We start from the raw sequence: 20,293 nt of genomic DNA, 5'->3' as shown, positions 1-20,293 counted from the left end.
TTCTCCTGCAAAAAATACAAAATGGATTATTAAGCTGAAAGAAGAAACGCATATTATGCTGAAAAGTAGTGAACTTCGAATTAAAAGGTAATGAAATGTGTATTAAATATATATGTTCTCTAGCTGTCCTTTCCAAAACTTTCAGTCATCATACCATGCGACATAAGACATACTGTCAAGACAAACTGCAACAAATACTTAAATAACTACATAGCATAAATACATAAACTTCAACATTATCCACATCTGCAAAGAAAAACTTCATTATCATTACTATCATCACCTGCAAAGAAAAACTTCATTATCCATATCACTATATTCTTCATCATTATTCATCATCATTCATTATCATCTGCAAAAAGACACATCATCATACAACTATTCATAGTATAGAGTTCCTTATTTCTAGCATATTTCATCACTAAAACTAAGATGTGTAGTTCTGTCTGACAGCCTGCATCAATCGCCTCGTATTCTGAAAGAAAAAATTAGATAAGACTGCTATCATACGATGTGTATAGTATATACTTGTTAATGCTTGTTAAATCTGATCCATTTACTCTTCGTGACGAGGTATTGCATCTTCTTTCGTTCATTGCGAAGGTGAAATTCCCATTTCACAGTAATCCACTGTGGTTTGTTTAATTTATTTCCTTGACACGTTATTGCTTTCTGAAAATGATAAACAATGATTAATTTCTTGCATTTAAATCATATACCCATTAAATAAAAACTGGTTTCTAGTGATATAATTAAGCGTACAGCATAGCATGACAGAAAACGTAATATGTCAAAAACATAGACAGTGTGCAGGTGCAAAAATGTACACAGAGTATCACAATGTAGCATCAAAAAAAAATGTAAAATAGTTACGATGTTGAGCTATCATAAGGCAAAATGTCAAAGTCAACTGGTGTTTGTTATATCGTAAATATTTCATAGTGCATACAAACAAAACAGCAAAACAATCATATATACATGAAGAATGGAAAATGTGCACGGTCTGATGTGTAACGACAAGAAAAGCGACCTGCTAACCTTACCTTGCCGGGCACTTGCCAAGAAAAAAATATGATAATCATCAGTAAGAGTTCATGTGAATATAATTGCATAAGTGGTCATAAAAAAATCAGGAAATGGCATGACAGTGTGATAAATCATAAAGTATGTTCATTCAATAAAGGGTTTGATGTTGGAGACATGGTGATTCCCTTTGGTTTTTCTGGTTCTCAGAGTATCGACGTGTACTACATTGGGGTGAGGAATGCTGCGAATTCGATATGGACCTGCGTATAAATGCTCAAATTTACTACATCTACTTTTTCCTCTATTAGATAAATAATGTGTGCATACTAATATCTTCTGTCCAATGTGAAAGTCACGGCGTGTACAAACCTGTTTTTGCTGTCTTCTCCGGCGCTCTGCGGCACGTTTGATGTTGTTCAGCGCAATGTCAATTATTTCATGGTGTCGTAGTCGACGAGATGTAGGAAAGGTTACTAATTCTTTAATTTTATTAGGTGGTTCAACATTTTTCAGTATAACAGTCGGAGATAGCATAGTAGATTCATTTGGTATGGAATTAATTACATCCTGGAATGAGAGTATGTGTGTGTCCCAATCAATATGTTTTTTATGGCAGTATATTCTACACAGTTTACCAATTTCTTTCATTAATCGTTCACAAGGGTTCAAAGAAGCATGGTACCTGGATATATAGATCGGACAAAAGTTTCTAGCTCGTAGCATACGTGTCCATATAGCAGATCGAAACTGTGATCCATTGTCGGAAATTACTTTCAATACATGCCCTACATGAAATAGAAAATGTTTTACAAATGCTTTCGAAATAGTTTTAGCAGTAGCTTTGCGTAACGGAGTGAAGGTAACAAATTTTGAAGTGAGTTCAACAGCGACAAAGATGTAGCAAAAACCTCTATTAGTTCTCGGAATCGGACCAAAAATGTCTACAGCAGCCATGTGCCTCAATTTAACAGGTACAGTGGGATGTAATGGAGGAATATGTGAAGTCGTATCTGACTTAGCTTTCTGGCAGATTTTACATGACGCTAAAACTCGTCGAATACGCTTCTCCATGTTGGTAAAATAACAGTTCTGTCTCAGTGTAAGAAAACATTTTCTGGCTCCGTAATGTGCGTAACTTAAATGAGTATACCAGATTAATTTGTTAACAAGTTCGTCAGTATCTATGGCGTAAATGTTGTTGTATGAGTATCGGCGACAGGTGTAACACGTAAGTCAATGGTTAACGACAGACACCATGTAGGATTTAAGGTACTGGCTAAGTCGGATATATTAGGAGATGGAATATGGGAAAATGTGACACCAAGGAAAAAGCCCAGACTTTTTTTTCTTAAAGGTGGAGCCCCTCCACGCCCACACAGCATTATGGCCAACTCAAAAGATCTACTGCCATCACTGCATAATTGTTAGTTTTCACTAGAGTGAGGTGTCGCAGGATGTGGGTACTGCGATATTTGTGTACGTCTGGAGATAGATTGGGTCGAAGTCGAACGAAGGGTAGCGGTTTGAAGGGCAGAGCGGAAAATGTGCCAAGACGAGAGCCAAGTGAAAAAAAAAAGCTCTGCGGTAGTTAGGTCGGGTGGTAAGACCAGTAGCGGATGTCTTGCTGTCTGCGATAGGTCATGCAATGGTAGGCTTTGTTAGTAGTGAGTATCATGCATGTCGATACTTTTGACGCTGTGCGGTGGTGTTGCTCGGCGGCTGCCGCTGGGTGCCGGTGTTGAACTGACGGTCAGCGTCAGCAACCTGCAACAGTTAGGTTTACCATCGTTTTGTGTCCGATAGGTCATATATCGGATTCACAGTGTAGGGTGATGTTGGCTATTTGTTTGTGCGTCAGTGGGGAACTAGTCGGTGTCTCTGCTGTGGCCTGCTTGTCGGATCTAATAGCAGCTGGTAATTTCCAGTCAACGTTGCTGATATGCAGGGGCTTGCCGACGTTTGTCGCTTGTTGGTGTACGTTAGCTTGCCATAGGTTGTTATGCCCTAGCTAGTAGTGTCTTTGGCCGCTTATCCTTCGACCTATGGCTGTGATCGTAGTTTCCCACAGTAAGGATGAAATGATTGTTCGAGTGTCTCGAGTTCCTGTATAGTCGTGTGGCGTGTTTTTTGAATACTACCTTGAGGGTTTCAAGAACTGACAAGTACTACTTACAGCACTGACAGGTACTACTTAGGTCATTAACAGTTATTAAGTCACGGTATTAGATCAAGAATAAGGAGTCGCAACGGTGTTGCTTGGTTAGGTTTTACTCTGTGCACTCTGTGTATCAAAACAGCGATATACGAGAAAGATGTTGGAAAGTGTGTGAAGGCAAAGGAATAAAAGCGATCTTTCATCGTACGGCACAGGTCAGGTTGATATAGCGCCGGTAGCCAGGTAATGATAGGATTGCTGTACACATAGATGAGGTTGATATATCGCCTGTAGCTAGAAAATGATAGGGTTACAGTACAGCACAGATGGCGCGGATATAGCACCAGCGGCTGGGCCTGTGGTATCAACGAACTCCTCAAGTGTTTTCACTGGCTAAATCTCTCAGAGCGAGACGAATTATTTAGGAATTAATAAGGAGAGGGGGAGCAATGGTAGTTTATTGAAGTCTGGCTAAATTCCGCAATTAAAGTTTCAAAAGAATGTGCTCGAAGTAAGGCCACGATGAATCGCTTACGCTTGTAAATTAACTTTTGTGAATCGCTGAGGCGTGAGAAGATAAATCAAAATGAATGCAAAATGCAGACCTCACACGTGCCAGTATCGCTGAAGAAGAGGACAATGAACGAACCATTCTGTTCGCAGAGGTCAGTTTTGTTCCACGTAGGTTAAGGTACAGTTCAGCCCACGGTACATGCATTTGCCTTTTTCGAGTTTACTAGCATAAACTTGTAGAAGATGATATAGATGAGACAAATCAGATCGTGGTGCTAGAAAGCCATCTAGATACGTACGCCCTCTCATACAGTGAAAACAAAAGCTGCTAAATAAGAAGTAAACGTTTAGCACATGTACAAAAACTTCTGTATAAGCCAAGTACCAGAGACATCGAGCGGATATCGTAAATAGTGTAAAGGTCAAAGTGATATCATGAGTGTTAATAGAAATGTGAAACGTAAATAATTGTGAACAAACCAGTGTCAGTGTTTCATCAAAATTCGAGGGCAAATTTTCTTCATAGAAGAGAGAGAATGTAAAGGGAAGAAGTTACAGGACGCTTGTCACGGTTCGCGCGGCACGCCCCATCGGAGTTTCGAGTCCTCCCTCGGGCATGGGTGTGTGTGTTGTCCTTAGCGTAAGTTAGTTTAAGTTAAAGTAGTGTGTAAGCCCAGGGACTGATGACCTCAGCAGCTTGGTCCTATAGAACCTTACCACAAATTCCCAAGTTTTTTGCTTCAGGCCAGTGATGTTGCGTCAGGATGGTATTTAGGCCACGTACTGGAGTCAGCCAGATGTTGGAGAGCCACTCTAAATCTCAACAGACTTCTGCTATTTCTGCATTACAACTGTCTACATAATTAAACTGGGCCGACGACAGAGAAGAACTGTAACTCAACCCACTCCAATTACAACTGTTGATAATTGCCTCCATTCCTGATAATTCAGCGTGACTCATTCACACCATGGCTCAAGCAAAGTCAGCGAGCTGTAGCAGCATTTAAGGCCACCTGAACCAACGTGTCAGCATGTGACACAGAAGCTGCTGATGTCGCCACTGCCGCTGCCGGGCCTGTTCGAATAAAATATATGTTCCAAAATCCTGTTACACATCGACGTTAACAATGTGGGCCCGTAATTTAGTGGATTACTCTTTCTACCTTTCTTGAATATTGGTGTGACCTGTGCAACTTTCCAGTCTTTGGGGTACGGTTCTTTCGACGAGCGAACGGTTGTATATGATTGTTAAGTATGGAGCTAATGCATCAGCATAGTCCGAAAGCTAGCTGCTAACAAAAATATTGTGCTGCTACCGATAATACAAATCGCTTTCAGTTCAAGTCTGCTGGCACCGTACACTACAATGATGCATCACAAGCTAGACAGTGTTCTGGGTTTGTGATGTTGGGGCGGGAGGCAGACAGTGTTCTGGGTTTGTGATGTTGGGGCGGGAGGCAGAAGTGTTCTGGGTTTGTGATGTTGGGGCGGGAGGCAGACAGTGTTCTGGGTTTGTGATGTTGGGGTGGGAGGTAGACAGTGTTCTGGGTTTGTGATGTTGGGGTGGGAGGCAGACAGTGTTCTGGGTTTGTGATGTTGGGGCGGGAGGCAGACAGTGTTGTTAGCTTGCTCGTGAATCCCCGCAACTCACGTTCGTCGCACCGGTGCACTGCTGCCGGTTGCATCCAGTGTTGCCAAGATAGAGACAGGTTTATCGCGGCGTCGAATTCATGGACATTTTTCAGATAGGTGGGTAATTTAATTCAAACACTGGACTTTTTATATTAATTTCGAGTATAAGAGGCACCTGAATTTTGGAGACAATTTTTCGAAGAAAGAAGCGCGTCCTATAGTCCGTAAAATACGGTAGTACTATGATGGTGGTGATTTTCCATTAACTATCCAGCTCATTGTAGGGGGCTGTGCACTCGAGAATGAAATCGGCTAAAGCAACTACCTTACTTCGAGCACCATCCAACATCCGAAATGCAAGTTCCTGTAGAGTAAATCAGTTGTATGTTTTACGGAATCCTTACACGGCTCTGCGAAAAAAAAAAAATACCCAATGAGCAGTTTCAAAGTGCCAAAAATGCAAAAAGTATTCCCTTATCTTTAATAACGTCTGCCTTCTACAATACGCACACAACACCGAACTGAGTCGCAACTTACATATAGCTACCAGATGCGTGGACGATCCAGGACCAAAATCAACATAATCCTTGGTAATGGTGCAGGGAATGGCAATTGAATCTCAATGTAGACAAGTATAATGTGCTGCAAATACACAGAAAAAAAATGGTTCAAAGGGCTCTGAGCACTATGGGACTCAACTGCTGTGGTCATAAGTCCCCTAGAACTTAGAACTACTTAAACCTAACTAACCTAAGGACATCACACACATACATGCCCGAGGCAGGATTCGAACCTGCGACCGTAGCAGTCGCACGGTTCCGGACTGCGCGCCTAGAACCGCGAGACCACCGCGGCCGGCAAATACAGAGAAAGAAAGATCCTTTACCATTCAGCTACAATATAGCAGGTCAGCAACTGGAAGCAGTTAATTCCATAAATTATCTAGGAGTAGGCATTAGGTGTGATTTAAAATGGAATGTATATATGATGGTAGTATCTGTTCCCGTAAGAACAGTTACCGTGGATGACCATGCAGCTTTGCTAGAAATGAAATGATAACTAAATGGACACCCTAGCTGCAAACAGGCGTTGATGTACTTCATTGGGGACATGTTGAAAATGTGTGCCCCGACCGGGACTCGAACCCGGGATCTCCTGCTTACATGGCAGACGCTCTATCCATCTGAGCCACCGTGGGCACAGAGTATAGTGCGTCTGCAGGGACTTATCCCTTGCACGCTCCCCGTGAGATCCACATTCCCAACATGTCCACACCACTACATTCGTAGTGCGCCTAATAGATGTTTGCCCATCATACTCATTACTCGTGGCAGATTGATCTACCAAGTCCCGTACGAGTTCGGGCTTAGCGTGTGCGTTCGCACAAGAAGGTCAGTGGCCGGGAAGCCATATTTTAACTATATATGACGGTAGTATCTGTTCCCGAAAGAACAGTTACCGTGGATGACCATGCAGCTTTGCTAGAAATGAAATGATAACTAAATGGACACCCTAGCTGCAAAGAGGCGTTGATGTACTTCATTGGGGACATGTTGAAAATGTTCATCCAACATTATTCTAAGGTCTTTTACTGTTTCTTGGCCTGCCAGAATTTTCATTGAATCATCTTCACAATAAGTCTCTATTATTCCACTCTCGTACAAAGCACGGAAAAAACGAACGCCTATGCCTACCCGTGCAAGCTCTGATTTTCCTTCTTTTATTATGATGTTCGTTTCTCCACATGTAGGTTGGTGTCAATAAAATATTTTCGCATTCGGAGGAGAAAGTTGGTGATTGAAATTTCGTGAGAAGATCCCGCCGCAACGAGAAACGCCTTTGTTTTAATGATGTCCACCCTAAATCCTGTATCATTTCAGTGACTCTCTCTCCCATATTTCGCGATAACACAAAATGTGCTACCCTCCTTCGAACTTTCTCAATGTACTCCGTCAGTCCTATCTGGTAAGGATCCCACACCGCCCAGCAATATTCTAAAAGAGGACAGACAAACGTAGTGTAGGCAGTCTCTTTAGTAGATCTGTTACATTTTCTGTGTCCTGCCAATAAAATGCAGTCTTTGGTTAGTCTTTCCCACAACATTTTCTATGTGTTCCCTCCAAATTAGGTTTTCGTAATTGTAATTCCTAGATACTTAGTTGAATTTACGGCCTTTAGATTTGATTGATTTATCGTGTAACCGAAGATTAACGGATTCTTTTTAGCACTCATGTGGATCACCTCACACTCTTCGTTATTTAGGCTAAATTTCGGATTTTTGCGCTATACAGATAGCTTTCCTAAATCGTTTTGCAATTTGTTTTCATCTTCTGATGACTTCACTCATAGACAAACGACAGCGTCATCTGCAAACAATGTAAGGCGGCTGCTCAGTCTCTCTCGTAAATCGTTTATAAAGGTAAGGAACAACAAAGGTCCTATAACACTACCTTGGGGAACGCCAGAAGTTACTTCACTTTTACTCGATGACTTTACGTCAGTTACTACGAACTGTGATCTCTCTGACAGGAAATCACGAATCCAGTCACGTAACTGAGACGATATTCCGTAAGCAGGCAATTTCACTACAAGCCGCTTGTGTGATACAGTGCCAAAAGCCTTCTGGAATCCTAGAAATACGGAATCAATTTGAAATCTCTTGTCAATAGCACTGAACACTTCTTGTGGGGAAGGAGCTAGTTGTGTTTCACAAGAACGATGTTTTCTAAATCCATGTTGAATGTGTGTTAATAGACCTTTCTCTTCTAGGTAATGCATAATGTTCGAAAACAATATATGTTCCAGAATCCTGCTGCATATCGACGTTAATCATATCAGCCTGTAATTTAGTGGATTACTCCTACTACCTACTACAGGAATCCGGTAAAACATCAAATCTCTGACATCGCTGCAGCCTGAAAAAGATCCTGCAAAAACGAGACCAACGACGACGGAACAGAATCGTTCAACGTGAGAGAAGTGCAACCCTTCCGCAGATTACAACAGATTTCAATGCTGGGCCATCAGCAAGTGTCAGCGTGCCAGCCATTCAACGAAACATCATCGACTTGGGCTTACGGAGCCGAAAGCCTACTCGTGTACCCTTGATTACTGCACGACACAAAACTTTACATCACCTGGGCCCGTCAACACTGACGTTGGACTGTTGCTGACTGGAAACATATTGCCCGGTCGGACGAGTCTGAGTGGATGGACGTGTACGGGTATGGAGACAACATCATGAATCCGTGGACCCTGCATGTCAGCAGGAGACTGTTCAAGCTGCTAGAGGCTCCGTGATGATGTGGGGCGTTTGCAGGTGGAATAAAATGGGACCCCAGATACGTCTAAATACGCTCTGACAGAGACACGTCCGTAAGCATCCTGTCTGATTACCTGCATCCTTCCGTGTTCATTGTGCATTCTGACGGACTTGGGGAATTCCAGCAGGACAATGCGACACCACACGCGTCCAGAATTGCTACAGAGTGGCTCCAGGAACACTCTTCTGAGTTTAAACACTTCCGCTGGCCACCAAACTCCCCAGACATGAACATTATTGAGCATATCTAGGATGCCTTGCAACGTGCTGTTCAGAAGATATCCCCCCTCCCTCCACCCCCCTCGTACCCCTACTGATTTGCGGACAACCCTGCAGGATTCATGGTGTTTATTCCTTCCAGAACTACTCCCGACATTAGTTGAGTCCATGCCAGTTCGTGTTGCGGCAGTTCTGTGTGTCCGCCGGGGCCCTATACGATATTAAGCAAGTGTATCAGTTTCTTTGCCTCTTCAGTGCATTTATATGTTCTCATGTTTGCAGCTGTTCTTTATTCGAATTCTGGGATATTTACTTCGTCTTCTTTGGTGAAGAAATTACGGAAGATTGTGTTTAGTCTGAGGGGATGCCCACAACGTTGCACTGTGCTCTCATAGTTTCGTCAATCGGTACTCCATGACGGCAAGAGTAACATCGCTGTATTTACTCACCAGGTTTTGCAAGAACTACATTTTTCTTTCAAATGTTCCCAGTTATGTTTCCCGGTCACTTGTGTTACACTCTCTTAAGTATTATACCGTCGTAGCATCTCTGAATTCATTCAGTGTTTTTAACTGGAATTTCAAATGCTGTGACGATGGGATTGTTTTATTTTTTGTAAGCAGAATTGCTACTTGTTTCTAATCTCACCGTTTCATGAATGCACAGTAACTTCCCTATATAATTTATTCCCTTTCTACAGATAGTTTCCACGTGAGACAACGTTAACTGCCCTCATCTATTTATTTATGAGATTTCTTTTGCAGTACGCTACGTATTCCTGGTATCAGGAAGGATCGCATCACCACTACGTGAGGTAGCCCATGAGCGTATCATGTTTTCATTAACGTACGAATTGCAGATACAGAGACTGTTGGTACAATTCATATTACAACATCCTGGTAGTTTATTCTTTATTTTAGCCAACGTACATCCTGGGGTTATTATCACAGACCTTTTACTGTTGAATGCGTAACATTCGCTTATCACACTTTTCGTTTTATTTATTATCTTCACGCTTCTGAGAGTTCTCGCAGCCACTCATATTTTTTAGCTTTAAAATGACAATTGTTTAAATTGCTACTTGCTGACGTGTGAGCTTCTGTATCGTCGTCACTTACTATTTTAGCACCGCTATAGCTATACTGTCCTTAAAGTTGTTTCATAGTGTGCATCTGTTGAATTTATTGCCAAACTGTCATGAAGAACCATACGAACCTAATAAATTCTTAACTCTCGTACTTTTATGTGCTTTTGTGATTGTTCATGTACCTTATGACTTTTCGCCTTTCGTAGTCAGTTGATGTTTGGACTGGCGTCAGTGTTCACGTATGTGTTTAAATTTCTGTTTAAGAATAATAAGTATCGATGACAACAGTATTGATACTTTATATAAAACAAGCGTTTCTGTTGAGGCCATATTCAGACATTTACTGTGAAAATTTCTGAAGATGGCCTTGTAAGCCGAAAACCGGTTAAAATAATAAAATTAATACTACAGAACAAAAGCAAACTAGAGCTTTTTATTTATTGCAATGTTGTTCTACCAAGAACCGACGGGAGATTCTGTTAACATGACTGTAGCATGTATCGAGATAAATGTCGAGATGGTTCCTCTGAATTGGCGCGGCCGATTTTCTTCCTTATCTTTTCCCAACCCGAGCTTTCGTTCCTTCTCTAATGACCTCGTTGTCGACGGGACGTTAAACACAAATGTCCCCCTTCTCCTTTATAACACGCTTCGGGGAAGAATATAGAGCGTGAATCTGATTGCCTCAATTAACATTTAGCAACATCAGCATTGTCAAAATTTTGTAAGAAACCAGCGCAAGACTTATAAACTGTAAGAGGGTGGAGCATACCTTGAAGCTTTAACGGCTCCTTCACCCACTTTTGTCTAAGCCGTTGGTAGAATGAGGACGATTTCTTGTAGTCTTGGGCCACCGTGACTGGTATTCTGTTTGTTCCAGAAACCCAAAGAGCGTCTGGAAACGAACCCGAGACCCAGGGCGTTTGATTAGCTCTCAAGGACGTTTTTCCTCTTCATTACTTCTTGGCTGAAGAAATTCTCTTCTCGATAAAATGTAATAATAAACTGTTGAAAAAACTGCAACACAAAAAAATGAATGTAGAGTAAATTTATCTAGGTAACATATTTAAGTGATTGACCTTGCAGGATCACATGTTTATCTAAGCGCGAGACAAGACATTACAAACGTGAAATACTGGTACATTCGATTTTACACATAGAACGTTAAGGAACTTACCCCCCTTCTCGCAGCGGTGTACCGTAGGTCTCGAGAACAGCGTAGCGTTCCAAAGGATTGGAAAAGGGCACAGGTCATCCCTGTTTTCAAGAAGGGACATCGAACAGATGTGCGGAACTATAGACCTATGACTCTAACGTCGATTTGTAGAATTTTGAAACACGTATTCTGTTCGAGTATAATGACTTTTCTGGAGACTAGAAATCTACTCTATAGGAATCAGCATGTGTTTCGAAAAACACAATCGTGTGAAACCCAGCTCGCGCTATTCGTCCACGAGACTCAGAGGGACATAGACACGGGTTCACAGGTTGACGCCATGTTTCTTGACTTTCGCAAGGCGTTTCGTACGGTCCCACACAGTCGTTTAATGAACAAAGTAAGAGCATATGGACTATCAGACCCATTGTGTATTGGAATTGAAGAGTTCCTAGATAACAGAACATAACATGTCATTCTCAGTGGAGAGAAGTCTTCCGAAGTGAGAGTGATTTCAGGTGTGCCGCAGGGGAGTGTCGTAGGACCGTTGCTATTCACAATATATTTAAATGACCTTGTGCATAACATCGGAAGTTCACTGAAGCTTTTTGCGGATGATGCTGTAGTATATCAAGAGGTTGTAATAATGGAAAATTGTACTCAAATGCAGGAGGATCTGCAGCGAATTGACCCATGGTGCAAGGAATGGCAATTGAATCTCAATGTAGACAAGTGTAATGTGCTGCGAATATATAGAAAGAAAGATCCCTTATCATTTAGCTACAATATAGCAGGTCAGCAACTGGAAGCAGTTCATTCCATAAATTATCTGTAAGTACGCATCAGGAGTGATTTAAAATGGAACGATCATATAAAGCTTATCGTCGGTAAAGCAGAAGTCAGACTGAGATTCATTGCAAGAATCCTAAGGAAATGCAGGCCGAAAACAAAGGAAGTAGGTTACAGTACACTTGTTCGCCCACGGCTTGAATACTGCTCACCGGTGCGGGATCCGTACCAGATAGGATTGACAGAAGACATAGAGAATATCCAACGGAGAGCAGCGCGCTCCGTTACAGGGTCATTTAGTAATCGCGAAAGCGTTACGGAGATGATAGATAAACTCCAGTGGAAGACTCTGCAAGAGAGACGCTCAGTAGCTCGGTACGGGCTTTTGTTGATGTTTCGAGAACATACCTTCAGCGAGGAGTCAAGCAGTAAATTGCTGCCTCCTACGTACACCTCGTTAAGAGACCGTGAGAATAAAATCAGAGAAATTAGAGCCCACACAGAGGCATACCGACAATCTTTCTTTCCACGAACAATACGAGACTGGAATAGAAGGGAGAACCAATAGAGGTACTCAAAGTACCCTCCGCCACACACCGTCAGGTGGCTTGCGGAGTATGGATGTAGATGTAGATGTACATTAATAAACGGTCTAACCGCCAGAATGTTGAATCCAATCATTCAAATGTGTGTGCATTGTGTTGTAGAGGTGCCGGATATCAGTCTGTGGGAAGGAGTTCCACGCCTGCGGCAGTTGGACAACCAACATAGGGGCGATTATTCCTAGAAGTGGATGACCTTGGAATTCTCGTGCGATGATGTAACACATGTGCTCGGTTGGAGACAGACCTGATGATCAAGCAGGTCAGAGTGTCGACATTATATAGGAACTGTTGGATTACAACAGCGGTAAGTGGGTGTGTGTTATCCTGTTGGGGAACACCAGCTAGAATGCTGTTCATGACTGGCTTCTCGGCAAGTCGAATAACCAGATTGATGCACAGATTTCTAGGTGTAGGTCCAGTGTGTCTAGCACGCAGACAGGTTGGCTGCAGGACCTCGATTGGCTCCTTCAAACCTGCGTACAGCGATCACTGGCGCCGAAGCAGAACCACCTCTTATCGGAAAATACAGCAGGCTTCCACCTTTCTGTGATATCGATAGCTATGATGCCACAGCGTAGGTGCCCGTTCTTAGGTTGGCACTACGAGAGCAGACGATCCACACCGACGGCAGCGCCCTCTAGCCGACACTGTGCAGCTCTACGAGCGCCGCTCCACTTTCGGAGATCATCAAGAGCAGACGGCCGGGACACTTCGCTCCAGCTGCGGTTGGTATAGAGACCTTGCACTACTTACGACGGGTCTGCGGCTTCGCACCTACGCGCTCATCTGTACAAAATTATGTATGCCTCTGTATATATTCATGCACCAGTAAACCCCTTTTACTTACTTGCAGTACGAGGTGCATTCAAGTTCTAAGGCCTCCGATTTTTTTTTCTAATTAACTACTCACCCGAAATCGATGAAACTGGCGTTACTTCTCGACGTAATCGCCCTGCAGACGTACACATTTTTCACAACGCTGACGCCATGATTCCATGGCAGCGGCGAAGGCTTCTTTAGGAGTCTGTTTTGACCACTGGAAAATCGCTGAGGCAATAGCAGCATGGCTGGTGAATGTGCTGCCACGGTGAGTGTCTTTCATTGTGGGAAAAAGCCAAAAGTCACTAGGAGCCAGGTCAGGTGAGTAGGGAGCATGAGGAATCACTTCAAAGTTGTTATCACGAAGAAACCGTTGCGTAACGTTAGCTCGATGTGCGCTTGCGTTACTTGGTGAAACAGCACACGTGCAGCCCTCCCGGACGTTTTTGTTGCAGTGCAGGAAGGAATTTGTTCTTCAAAACATTTTCGTAGGATGCACCTGTTACCGTAGTGCCCTTTGGAACGCAATGGGTAAGGATTACGCCCTCGCTGTCCCAGAACATGGACACCATCATTTTTTCAGCACTGGCGGTTACCCAAAAATTTTTTTGGTGGCGGTGAATCTGTGTGCTTCCATTGAGCTGACTGGCGCTTTGTTTCTGGATTGAAAAATGGCATCCACGTCTCATCCATTGTCACAGCCGACGAAAAGAAAGTCCCATTCATGCTGTCGTTGCGCGTCAACATTGCTTGGCAACCTGCCACACGGGCAGCCATGTGGTCGTCCGTCAGCACTCGTGGCACCCACCTGGATGACACTTTTCGCATTTTCAGGTCATCATGCAGGATTGTGTGCACAGAACCCACAGAAATGCTAACTCTGGAGGCGATCTGTTCAACAGTCATTCGGCGATCCCCCAAAACAATTCTCTCCACTCTCTCGATCATGTCGTCAGACCGGCTTGTGCGAGCCCGAGGTTGTTTCGGTTTGTTGTCACACGATGTTCTGCCTTCATTAAACTGTCGCACCCACGAACGCACTTTCGACACATCCGTAACTCCATCACCACATGTCTCCTTCAACTGTCGACGAATTTCAATTGGTTTCACACCACGCAAATTCAGAAAACGAATGATTGCACGCTGTTCAAGTAAGGAAAACGTCGCCATTTTAATTATTTAAAACAGTTCTGATTCTCGCCGCTGGCGGTGAAATTCCATCTGCCGTACGGTGCTGCCATCTCTGGGCCGTATTGACAATGAATGCGGCCTCATTTTAAAACAATGCGCATGTTTCTATCTCTTTCCAGTCCGGAGAAAAAAAATCGGAGGCCTTAGAACTTGAACGCACCTCGTACCGACGTGTTTCACCTCACCTGCTCCTACTCGCTTCCTTCATTCGGCCAACCTTTGTTTTCAGGAACAGACATACGTGCCGCCTTCCAGGCGGGATACAAAACTTTCCCTCCAGTAAGCTCTCACTTGACACCACTGAAGTCACAAATGGCTCTGGTTTGGGTTTCGTGGATTTTAAGCTTCAGGGCATCTGACTAGGAGTTGTCCTTGATGTAACCGATTTGTACCAGTTCGTTGTGTCACTCTGGTGCCTAATGCTGTTCAAATTGCTGCTGCAGATGCGGTACGGTGCGCCAGAGAGTACGCCGAACACGATGGTTTTCCTTGTCGGTAATGCCACGTTGCCGTCCGGAGCCCGGTCATCTAGCGACTGTACATGCTTGTGACCGCCGCTGCCAGCAGTCAAGTATAGCGGCTACATTCATGTCAAGTTTTCCTCCAATATCGCAGATGTAACGTCCAGTTTCTCGTAGCTCTATTACCTGACGTCGTTGAAACTCAGTCGGGTGTTGATAATACCGTCTTTGTCACCTTAAACACATGCCTGATTAATATCAACTCATCATGTCAAATCTCCAAGTTAACTAATGCTCACGACCGCTGCTGCACGTATTTTAAGCAAACCTCACTAGCACCCTTATAGTGGCGCTGCTAGCGCCTCTCTTATGCGACTGGTGCGAAAATTGAATAGACATTATCTTTCAGATGTGTAAACTCGCCTACCAACCATCTTTCATGTGTACAACTCGTTCTTGGTGTTACAATACTCTGCCATCAGTGTATATTCTATTTCTTCGTTTTTTAACCGCCAAAACAAGAATGTGTCACAAGAACTTCACGTTTGTGTCAAACATGATACCGTGTAACCTCCCCACACGTAATAATTATTAAATATGTATAATGAATGTGATTCTACACACGAATTTTAAAAATGTGAATAAATAATGAATGTGATTCTAATTTTAATGTAACCTCTGAACAAAATTGGTTCCCATTTATTATATCCGTGCAGAAATGCATTCACATTTAATGTACCCACAAAATTCTTTTCTCATTTAATGTTAAGTTCGAAACAGAAAAACTCCTAAACCACAAAATAAAAAATTCAGTAACTTGGTAAATTTTAGGACGACAGCAACGCTGAGCCACGGCCCTGTATTCTGAATAAAAAAAAAAAAGCAAAAATTCTTACCTCAATAAAAACTGCGAATATATCTGCTCTTACCTAAACCATTTTCGGCACAGCTCCGTGCAATTCTGGCCTATGCTTTGTGATTCGTGAGAGGAATGATCATGCATTGGATAAAATCTTTAAATTGAAATGAATCCTTTTTTTTAAAAAAAATTATATCATAAAATTATTATTATGGCATTTTTAAAAAAATTGGAATGACAGTTCACATGCATTACTAGATATGCGCAAGGCTGCTTCTTTACCTTATACAATAATACTCATCCTCCAGAGTCGTGACCAGAGCAGACTGCACACAAGCGCAGACACGCGCAGACTCCTGCCGACTACTGCAGACTACTGCCGACTACTGAAGACTAAAAGCCGACAACTAACAACATACTGGTCTCTGGTCAGAGACTCTCCTATGCCTTGCCTATTGCAGGCAGCGCATATAGCGCATACCTCTTACATAACCCCCCACTGGGGGGGGGGGGGGCAAAAATTTGGCAGCGATGGTGAGTCAATTGGACTTGCCATGAGCAACAAATTTTTCTTAATTAACTAAGTTTACAATCACAAAATATATACATATATATAAGTGCAGAACATGAAATAAAATATAGTGCACATGCACTGAGTACAGAACATATCAAGCAATGACAAAATGTATACGTAATGAGTACAAATCATATTAACAAATGACAAAAGTGCACACGCACTGTAGTACAGAACATATCAGGAAACCACAAAATGTATAGGCAATGAGTACAAATCATATTAACAAATGACAAAAGTGCACACGCACTGTAGTTTTTTTTTACTATTTTACAAGAACTAGGATAGGAAAGGGAAGGATTGCATCATGGTTGTAGCACAGGTTGCACGTAGCTGCACTGAAAGTCCATATCTTTCTACAGAAGCACAACACCAAGTGAGACAATCTGAAGTTCTTTTCCTTGAAGTATTAATCAGTGTAGCCAAGACACTGAAATGTCGTATTAATATTCCATGTTATCATTTTGGTAGTACATTAGGTACACCAAACAGTGGGACCATAATAACATCTCCATCGCTCATGGTGGTGGACAGCATGTCGTGTCAACACCACGTTCTTGTAAGGTACACCAACGTAGAATTAGTGCAAAAACCAAATATAGTGCTCCATGAGCATGAGGATAGACAGGACAAACGGATATTATAGTAATTTCTGGTAATTAGGTCAGAAGGTGAAGGACATTAAGTCACATGCTAGTCTTCACTGAAAATTACACTAGTCTAACAACTGATTTGAGTAACTGGTGGCACTCATCGCCCAGTTACTGAACATTTCTGTACCATGTATGAAGTATTACAGAATAATGTTCATAAGTCATCTGTTTACAGAGAACATTGGCACTCATTGACCAGTTACAAACCATCAGAAGTCATCATTCAAAACAGGAGCTAATGAGTGTAGCATCAAGCTACTGGTATTCGTATATATAGCATGTAAGTGACATAATACATATTTAAAATATAAGAAACAGTGGCATTCATTGGTCAGCAAGTACTGAATATTACAAAACATTTTTCATCATTCAAGTGACATACGACATATTTAAAATAATTATTGGCACTCATTGATCAGTTACAAATCATCAGAAGTCATCAGTCAAAACAGGAGCTAATGAGTTTAGCATGCATGCATTACTACAAAATATCATTCATTATTACTCAGAACTCATCATTCAAGTGACATAAGACATATTTAAAATGTAACATACTGTAACTATTACTCAACTCTGTGGTTGGAAAACATCATTCAGTATTACTCATAACTCTGTTAAACTGGTAGCATTATTTGGGACTGATAATACATTTTTTTTTGTGCTAGCAATGCATTGCGTTGGGATCGATAATTAATTACTGGGGCATAACAATATTTGCTTTTGACTTATTGCTGCAAATGAAGATGGGTAACGTCATTCATCATGAGTCAGCTGTAGCAAGGTTATGAAACAAATAGAGTATATGTGATCACATTCATGAATGACACAGGTTTAATGACCAACTGCCTATAGCACACTAATTTCATGAATAATTTCTCCTGCAAAAAATACAAAATGGATTATTAAGCTGAAAGAAGAAACGCATATTATGCTGAAAAGTAGTGAACTTCGAATTAAAAGGTAATGAAATGTGTATTAAATATATATGTTCTCTAGCTGTCCTTTCCAAAACTTTCAGTCATCATACCATGCGACATAAGACATACTGTCAAGACAAACTGCAACAAATACTTAAATAACTACATAGCATAAATACATAAACTTCAACATTATCCACATCTGCAAAGAAAAACTTCATTATCATTACTATCATCACCTGCAAAGAAAAACTTCATTATCCATATCACTATATTCTTCATCATTATTCATCATCATTCATTATCATCTGCAAAAAGACACATCATCATACAACTATTCATAGTATAGAGTTCCTTATTTCTAGCATATTTCATCACTAAAACTAAGATGTGTAGTTCTGTCTGACAGCCTGCATCAATCGCCTCGTATTCTGAAAGAAAAAATTAGATAAGACTGCTATCATACGATGTGTATAGTATATACTTGTTAATGCTTGTTAAATCTGATCCATTTACTCTTCGTGACGAGGTATTGCATCTTCTTTCGTTCATTGCGAAGGTGAAATTCCCATTTCACAGTAATCCACTGTGGTTTGTTTAATTTATTTCCTTGACACGTTATTGCTTTCTGAAAATGATAAACAATGATTAATTTCTTGCATTTAAATCATATACCCATTAAATAAAAACTGGTTTCTAGTGATATAATTAAGCGTACAGCATAGCATGACAGAAAACGTAATATGTCAAAAACATAGACAGTGTGCAGGTGCAAAAATGTACACAGAGTATCACAATGTAGCATCAAAAAAAAATGTAAAATAGTTACGATGTTGAGCTATCATAAGGCAAAATGTCAAAGTCAACTGGTGTTTGTTATATCGTAAATATTTCATAGTGCATACAAACAAAACAGCAAAACAATCATATATACATGAAGAATGGAAAATGTGCACGGTCTGATGTGTAACGACAAGAAAAGCGACCTGCTAACCTTACCTTGCCGGGCACTTGCCAAGAAAAAAATATGATAATCATCAGTAAGAGTTCATGTGAATATAATTGCATAAGTGGTCATAAAAAAATCAGGAAATGGCATGACAGTGTGATAAATCATAAAGTATGTTCATTCAATAAAGGGTTTGATGTTGGAGACATGGTGATTCCCTTTGGTTTTTCTGGTTCTCAGAGTATCGACGTGTACTACATTGGGGTGAGGAATGCTGCGAATTCGATATGGACCTGCGTATAAATGCTCAAATTTACTACATCTACTTTTTCCTCTATTAGATAAATAATGTGTGCATACTAATATCTTCTGTCCAATGTGAAAGTCACGGCGTGTACAAACCTGTTTTTGCTGTCTTCTCCGGCGCTCTGCGGCACGTTTGATGTTGTTCAGCGCAATGTCAATTATTTCATGGTGTCGTAGTCGACGAGATGTAGGAAAGGTTACTAATTCTTTAATTTTATTAGGTGGTTCAACATTTTTCAGTATAACAGTCGGAGATAGCATAGTAGATTCATTTGGTATGGAATTAATTACATCCTGGAATGAGAGTATGTGTGTGTCCCAATCAATATGTTTTTTATGGCAGTATATTCTACACAGTTTACCAATTTCTTTCATTAATCGTTCACAAGGGTTCAAAGAAGCATGGTACCTGGATATATAGATCGGACAAAAGTTTCTAGCTCGTAGCATACGTGTCCATATAGCAGATCGAAACTGTGATCCATTGTCGGAAATTACTTTCAATACATGCCCTACATGAAATAGAAAATGTTTTACAAATGCTTTCGAAATAGTTTTAGCAGTAGCTTTGCGTAACGGAGTGAAGGTAACAAATTTTGAAGTGAGTTCAACAGCGACAAAGATGTAGCAAAAACCTCTATTAGTTCTCGGAATCGGACCAAAAATGTCTACAGCAGCCATGTGCCTCAATTTAACAGGTACAGTGGGATGTAATGGAGGAATATGTGAAGTCGTATCTGACTTAGCTTTCTGGCAGATTTTACATGACGCTAAAACTCGTCGAATACGTTTCTCCATGTTGGTAAAATAACAGTTCTGTCTCAGTGTAAGAAAACATTTTCTGGCTCCGTAATGTGCGTAACTTAAATGAGTATACCAGATTAATTTGTTAACAAGTTCGTCAGTATCTATGGCGTAAATGTTGTTGTATGAGTATCGGCGACAGGTGTAACACGTAAGTCAATGGTTAACGACAGACACCATGTAGGATTTAAGGTACTGGCTAAGTCGGATATATTAGGAGATGGAATATGGGAAAATGTGACACCAAGGAAAAAGC

General features: G+C 41.4%; 1 non-coding gene across 1 annotated transcript; it reads right to left on the bottom strand.

The window, feature by feature from the left end:
- Positions 1 to 6,450: 6,450 nt before the first annotated feature.
- Trnat-ugu (transfer RNA threonine (anticodon UGU)) lies at positions 6,451 to 6,525 on the bottom strand. Its single transcript has one exon. It is a non-coding gene; the product is annotated as a tRNA-Thr (tRNA).
- Between the last annotated feature and the right edge of the window lie 13,768 nt (positions 6,526 to 20,293).

The sequence above is a fragment of the Schistocerca nitens genome, chromosome 7, assembly GCF_023898315.1.
Source record: "Schistocerca nitens isolate TAMUIC-IGC-003100 chromosome 7, iqSchNite1.1, whole genome shotgun sequence".
Classification (NCBI taxonomy): domain Eukaryota; kingdom Metazoa; phylum Arthropoda; class Insecta; order Orthoptera; family Acrididae; genus Schistocerca; species Schistocerca nitens.
Note: the sequence above shows the minus strand (reverse complement) of the source record. Positions and strands in the feature narration are given on the sequence as shown.